The sequence below is a fragment of the Chlamydotis macqueenii genome, unplaced genomic scaffold (genome assembly GCF_036417535.1).
Source record: "Chlamydotis macqueenii isolate bChlMac1 unplaced genomic scaffold, bChlMac1.mat HAP1_SCAFFOLD_306, whole genome shotgun sequence".
NCBI classification, from domain to species: domain Eukaryota; kingdom Metazoa; phylum Chordata; class Aves; order Otidiformes; family Otididae; genus Chlamydotis; species Chlamydotis macqueenii.
In genome coordinates, this window is record NW_028239171.1 from 65548 (window position 1) to 72830 (window position 7283).

Below are 7283 nucleotides of genomic sequence, written 5' to 3' on the forward strand. Positions count from 1 at the left end.
GAGCTTGACTGGCTGGCACTTTCGGTGTGGGAGCAATCGTCCGATGTTCGTGATTTTTCTTTTATTTTTTTCAGCGGGCGCCCAGGTTCAGCTGGTGGTAAACGTCGAAGCCCTGTTGGTCAGGGAAAGCGCAGAACCCCGATATCTGTGGTGCTGTAGATGCGCTGGGAATGGCCGGTGAGGAGCAGCAAGAGCTTGACTGTCTGGCACTTTCGGTGTGGGAGCAATCGTCCGACGTTCGTGATTTTTCAGGGTTTTTTTTCAGTGGGTAACCAGGTGCAGCTGGTGGTAAACGTCGAAGCCCTGTTGGTCAGGGAAAGCGCAGAACCCCGATGTCTGTGGTGCTGTAGATGCGCTGGGAATGGCCGGTGAGGAGCAGCAAGAGCTTGACTGGCTGGCACTTTCGGTGTGGGAGCAATCGTCCGATGTTCGTGATTTTTCTTTTATTTTTTTCAGCGGGCGCCCAGGTTCAGCTGGTGGTAAACGTCGAAGCCCTGTTGGTCAGGGAAAGCGCAGAACCCCGATATCTGTGGTGCTGTAGATGCGCTGGGAATGGCCGGTGAGGAGCAGCAAGAGCTTGACTGGCTGGCACTTTCGGTGTGGGAGCAATCGTCCGACGTTCGTGATTTTTCAGGGTTTTTTTTCAGTGGGTAACCAGGTGCAGCTGGTGGTAAACGTCGAAGCCCTGTTGGTCAGGGAAAGCCCAGAGCCCCGATGTCTGTGGTGCTGTAGATGCGCTGGGAATGGCCGGTGAGGAGCAGCAAGAGCTTGAGTTGCTGGCACTTTCGGTGTGGGAGCAATCGTCCGACGTTCGTGATTTTTCGGGGTTTTACTTTCAGTTGGCGCCCAGGTTCAGCTGGTGGTAAATGTCGAAGCCCTGTTGGTCAGGGAAAGCCCGGAGCCCCGATGTCTGTGGTGCTGTAGATGAGCTGCCAATGGCCGGTGAGGAGCAGCAAGAGCTTGACTGTCTGGCACTTTAGGTGTGGGAGCAATCGTCCGATGTTCGTGATTTTTCTTTTATTTTTTTCAGCGGGCGCCCAGGTTCAGCTGGTGGTAAACGTCGAAGCCCTGTTGGTCAGGGAAAGCCCGGAGCCCCGATGTCTGTGGTGCTGTAGATGCGCTGGGAATGGCCGGTGAGGAGCAGAAAGAGCTTGAGTTGCTGGCACTTTCGGTGTGGGAGCAATCGTCCGACGTTCGTGATTTTTCGGGGTTCTTTTCAGTGGGAGCCCAGGTGCAGCGAGTGGTAAACGTCGAAGCCCTGTTGGTCAGGGAAAGCCCGGAGCTCCGATGTCTGTGGTGCTGTAGATGCACTGCCAAAGTCCGGTGAGGAGCAGCAAGAGCTTGACTGGCTGGCACTTTCGGTGTTGGATCAATTGTCCGACGTTTTTGATTTTTCAGGGTTTTTTTTCAGTGGCCAACTAGGTGCAGCTGGTGGTAAATGTCGAAGGCCTGTTGGTCAGGGAAAGCCCAGAGCCGCGATGTCTGTGGTGCTGTAGATGCGCTGCCAATGGCCGGTGAGGAGCAGCAAGAGCTTGACTGGCTGGCACTTCTGGTGTGGGAGCAATCGTCCGACGTTCGTGATTTTTCGGGGTTTTTTTCAGTGGGCACCCAGGTGCAGCTGGTGGTAAACGTCGAAGCCCTGTTGGTCAGGGAACGCCCGGAGCCCCGATGTCTGTGGTGCTGTAGATGCGCTGCCAATGGCCGGTGAGGAGCAGCAAGAGGTTGACTGTCTGGCACTTTTGGTGTGGGAGCAATCGTCCGATGTTTGTGATTATTCGGGGTTTTTTTTTCAGTGGGCGCCCAGGTGCAGCTGGTGGTAAACGTCGAAGCCCTGTTGGTCAGGGAAAGCCCAGAGCCCCGATGTCTGTGGTGCTGTAGATGCACTGCCAAAGTCCGGTGAGGAGCAGCAAGAGCTTGACTGGCTGGCACTTTCGGTGTGGGAGGAATCGTCCGACGTTTGTGATTTTTCGTTTATTTTTTTCAGTGGGCGCCCAGGTGCAGCGGGTGGTAAACGTCGAAGCCCAGTTGGTCAGGGAAAGCCCGTAGCCCCGATGTCTGTGGTGCTGTAGATGCGCTGGGAATGGCCGGTGAGGAGCAGCAAGAGCTTGACTGGCTGGCACTTTCAGTGTGGGATCAGTAGTCCGACGTTTGTGATTTTTCGGGGTTTTTTTCAGTGGGCGCCCAGGTGCAGCTGGTGGTAAACGTCGAAGCCCTGTTGGTCAGGGAAAGCCCGGAGCCCCGATGTCTGTGGTGCTGTAGATGCGCTGGGAATGGGCGGTGAGGAGCAGCAAGAGCTTGACTGGCTGGCACTTTTGGTGTGGGAGCAATCGTGCGATGTTCGTGATTTTTCGGGGTTTTATTTCAGTGGGCGCCCAGGTTCAGCTGGTGGTAAACTTCTAAGCCCTGTTGGTCAGGGAAAGCCCGGAGCCCCGATGTCTGTGGTGCTGTAGATGCACTGCCACTGTCCGGTGAGGAGCAGCAAGAGCTTGACAGGCTGGCACTTTTGGTGTGGGAGCAATAGTCCGACGTTAGTCATTTTTCAGGGTTTTTTTTCAGTGGGCAACTAGGTGCAGCTGGTGGTAAATGTCGAAGCCCTGTTGGTCAGGGAAAGCCCGGAGCCCCGGTGTCTGTGGTGCTGTAGATGCGCTGGGAATGGCCGGTGAGTAGCAGCAAGAGCTTGACAGGCTGGCATTTAAGGTGTGGCAGGAATCGTCCGACATTTGTGATTTCTGGGTTTTTTTTTTCAGGGGGCACCCAGGTGCAGCTGGTGGTAAATGTCGAAGCCCGGTTCGTCAGGGAAAGCCCAGAGCCGCGATGTCTTTGGTGCTGTAGATGCGCTGGGAATGGGCGGTGAGGAGCAGCAAGAGCTTGACTGGCTGGCACTTTCGGTGTGGGAGCAATAGTCTGACGTTCGTGATTTTTCGGGGTTTTTTTTCAAGTGGGCGCCCAGGTTCAGCTGGTGGTAAACGTCGAAGCCCTGTTGGTCAGGGAAATCCCGGAGCCCCGATGTCTGTGGTGCTGTAGATGCACTGCCAAAGTCCGGTGAGGAGCAGCAAGAGCTTGAGTTGCTGGCACTTTTGGTGTGGGAGCAATCGTCCGACGTTCATGATTTTTCGGGGTTTTATTTCAGTGGGAGCCCAGGTGCAGCTGGTGGTAAATGTCGAAGCCCTGTTGGTCAGGGAAAGCTCGGAGCCCCGATACCTGTGGTGCTGTAGATGCGCTGGGAATGGCCGGTGAGGAGCAGCAAGAGCTTGACAGGCTGGCATTTAAGGTGTGGCAGGAATCGTCTGACATTTGTGATTTTTGGGGTTTTTTTTTCAGGGGGCACCCAGGTGCAGCTGGTGGTAAACGTCGAAGCCCTGTTGTTCAGGGAAAGCGCAGAACCCCGATGTCTGTGGTGCTGTAGATGCACTGCCAAGGTCCGGTGAGTAGCAGCAAGAGCTTGAGTTGCTGGCACTTTCGGTGTGGGAGGAATCGTCCGACGTTCGTGATTTTTCGGGGTTTTATTTCAGTGGGCGCCCAGGTGCAGCTGGTGGTAAACGTCGAAGCCCTGTTGGTCAGGGAAAGCCCGGAGCCCCGATGTCTGTGGTGCTGTAGATGCGCTGGGAATGGGCGGTGAGGAGCAGCAAGAGCTTGACAGGCTGGCACTTTCGGTGTGGGAGCAATCGTCCGACGTTCGTGATTTTTGCGGTTTTTTTTTCAGTGGGCGCCAAGGTGCAGCTGGTGGTAAACGTCGAAGCCCTGTTCGTCAGGGAAATTCCAGAGCCCCGATGTCTGTGGTGCTATAGATGCGCTGGGAATGTCCGGTGAGTAGCAGCAAGAGCTTGACAGGCTGGCATTTAAGGTGTGGCAGGAATCGTCCGACATTTGTGATTGTTGGAGTTTTTTTTTCAGGCGGCACCCAGGTGCAGCTGGTGGTAAACGTCGAAGCCCTGTTGGTCAGGGAAAGCCCGGAGCCCCGATGTCTGTGGTGCTGTAGATGCGCTGGGAATGGCCGGTGAGGAGCAGCAAGAGCTTGACTGGCTGGCACTTTCAATGTGGGAACAATCGTCCGACGTTCGTGATTTTTTAGGTTTTTTTTCCAGTGGGCGCCCAGGTTCAGCTGGTGGTAAACTTCGAAGCCCTGTTCGTCAGGGAATGCCCGGAGCCCCGATGTCTGTGGTGCTGTAGATGCGCTGGGAATGGCCGGTGAGGAGCAGCAAGAGATTGTGTTGCTGGCAATTTCGGTTTGGGTGCAATCGTCCGACGTTCGTGATTTTTCGGGGTTTTTTTCAGTGGGAGCCCAGGTGCAGCGAGTGGTAAACGTCGAAGCCCTGATGGTCAGGGAAAGCCCGGAGCTCCGATGTCTGTGGTGCTGTAGATGAGCTGCCAGTGGCCGGTGAGGAACTGCAAGAGCTTGACTGGCTGGCACTTTCGGTGTGGGATCAATTGTCCGACGTTTTTGATTTTTCAGGGTTTTTTTTCAGTGGCCAACTAGGTGCAGCTGGTGGTAAATGTCGAAGTCCTGTTGGTCAGGGAAAGCCCAGAGCCGCGATGTCTGTGGTGCTGTAGATGCGCTGCCAATGGCCGGTGAGGAGCAGCAAGAGCTTGACTGGCTGGCACTTTCAGTGTGGGAGCAATCGTCCGACGTTCGTGATTTTTCGGGGTTTTTTTCAGTGGGCGCCCAGGTGCAGCTGGTGGTAAACGTCGAAGCCCTGTTGGTCAGGGAAAGCCCGGAGCCCCGATGTCTGTGGTGCTGTAGATGCGCTGCCAATGGGCGGTGAGTAGCAGCAAGAGCTTGAGTTCCTGGCACTTTCGTTGTGGGAGCAATCGTCCGACGTTCGTGATTTTTCGGGGTTTTATTTCAGTGTGCGCCCAGGTGCAGCTGGTGGTAAATGTCGAAGCCCTGTTGGTCAGGGAAAGCCCGGAGCCCCGATGTCTGTGGTGCTGTAGATGCGCTGGGAATGGGCGGTGAGGAGCAGCAAGAGCTTGACTGGCTGGCACTTTCGTTGTGGGATCAATCGTCTGATCTTCGTGATTTTTTGTTTATTTTTTTCAGTGGGCGCCCAGGTTCAGCTGGTGGTAAACGTCGAAGCCCTGTTGGTCAGGGAAAGCCCGGAGCCCCGATGTCTGTGGTGCTGTAGATGTGCTGGGAACGGCCGGTGAGGAGCAGCAAGAGCTTGTGTTGCTGGCACTTTCGGTGTGGGAGCAATCGTCCGATGTTCGTGATTTTTCGGGGGTTCTTTTCAGTGGGAGCCCAGGTGCAGCTGGTGGTAAATGTCGAAGCTTGGTTCGTCATGGAAAGCCCGGAGCTCCGATGTCTGTGGTGCTGTAGATGCGCTGCCAATGGCCGGTGAATAGCAGCAAGAGCTTGACTGGCTGGCACTTTCAATGTGGGAACAATCGTCCGACGTTCGTGATTTTTCGGGTTTTTTTTCCAGTGCGCGCCCAGGTTCAGCTGGTGGTAAACGTCGAAGCCCTGTTCGTCAGGGAAAGCCCGGAGCCCCGATGTCTGTGGTGCTGTAGATGCGCTGGGAATGGGAGGTGAGTAGCAGCAAGAGCTTGAGTTGCTGGCACTTTCGATGTGGGAGCAATCGTGCGATGTTCGTGATTTTTCGTTTATTTTTTTCAGTGGGCGCCCAGGTGCAGCTGGTGGTAAACGTTGAAGCCCTGTTGGTCAGGGAAAGCCCGGAGCCCCGATGTCTGTGGTGCTGTAGATGCGCCTCCAATGGCCGGTGAGGAGCAGCAAGAGCTTGACAGGCTGGCATTTAAGGTGTGGCAGGAATCGTCCGACATTTGTGATTTTTGGGGTTTTTTTTTCAGGGGGCACCCAGGTGCAGCTGGTGGTAAATGTCGAAGCCCTGTTGGTCAGGGAAAGCCCGGAGCCACGATGTCTGTGGTGCTGTAGATGCGCTGCCCATGGCCCGTGAGTAGCAGCAAGAGCTTGACTGACTGGGACTTTTGGTGTGGGAGCAATCGTCCTACGTTCGTGATTTTTCGTGGTTTTAATTTCAGTGGGCGCCCAGGTGCAGCTGGTGGTAAATGTCGAAGCCCTGTTGGTCTGGGAAAGCCCGGAGCCCCGATGTCTGTGGTGCTGTAGATGCACTGCCAAAGTCCGGTGAGTAGCAGCAAGAGCTTGACTGGCTGGCACTTTCGGTGTGGGAGCAATCGTCCGACGTTTGTGATTTTTCGGGGTTTTTTTCAGCGGGCGCCCAGGTGCAGCTGGTGGTAAACGTTGAAGCCCTGTTGTTCAGGGAAAGCGCAGGACCCCGATGTCTGTGGTGCTGTAGATGCACTGCCAAAGTCCGGTGAGTAGCAGCAAGAGCTTGAGTTGCTGGCACTTTCGGTGTGGGAGCAATCGTCCGACGTTTGTGATTTTTCGGGGTTTTTTTCAGCGGGCTCCGAGGTGCAGCTGGTGGTAAACGTCGAAGCCCTGTTGGTCAGGGAAAGCCCGGAGCCCCGATGTCTGTGGTGCTGTAGATGCGCTGCCAATGGCCGGTGAGGAGCAGCAAGAGCTTGACTGGCTGGCACTTCAGGTGTGGGAGCAATCGTCCGACGTTTGTGATTTTTCGTTTATTTATTTCAGTGGGCGCCCAGGTGCAGCTGGTGGTAAATGTCGAAGCCCTGTTGGTCAGGGAAAGCCCGGAGCCGTGATGTCTGTGGTGCTGTAGATGCGGTGCCAATGGCCGGTGAGGAGCAGCAAGAGCTTGACTGACTGGGACTTTCGGTGTGGGAGCAATCGTCCGACGTTTGTGATATTTGGGGATTTTTTTTGCAGTGGGCGCCCAAGTTCAGCGAGTGGTAAACGTCGAAGGCCTGTTGGTCAGGGAAAGCCCGGAGCCCCGATGTCTGTGGTGCTGTAGATGCGCTGGGAATGGCCGGTGAGGAGCAGCAAGAGCTTCATTGGCTGGCACTTTTGCTGTGGGAGCAATCGTCCGACGTTCGTGATTTTTCTTTAATTTTTTTCAGTGGGCGCCCAGGTTCAGCGGGTGGTAAACGTCGAAGCCCTGTTGGTCAGGGAAAGCCCGGAGCCGCGATGTCTGTGGTGCTGTAGATGCGCTGCCAATGGGCGGTGAGTAGCAGCAAGAGCTTGAGTTGCTGGCACTTTCGGTGTGGGAGCAATCGTCCGATGTTCATGATTTTTCGTTTATTTTTTTCAGTGGGCGCCCAGGTGCAGCTGGTGGTAAACGTCGAAGCCCTGTTCGTCAGGGAAAGCCCGGAGCCCCGATGTCTGTGGTGCTGTAGATGCGCTGGGAATGGGCGGTGAGGAGCAGCAAGAGCTTGTGTTGCTGGCACTTTCGGTG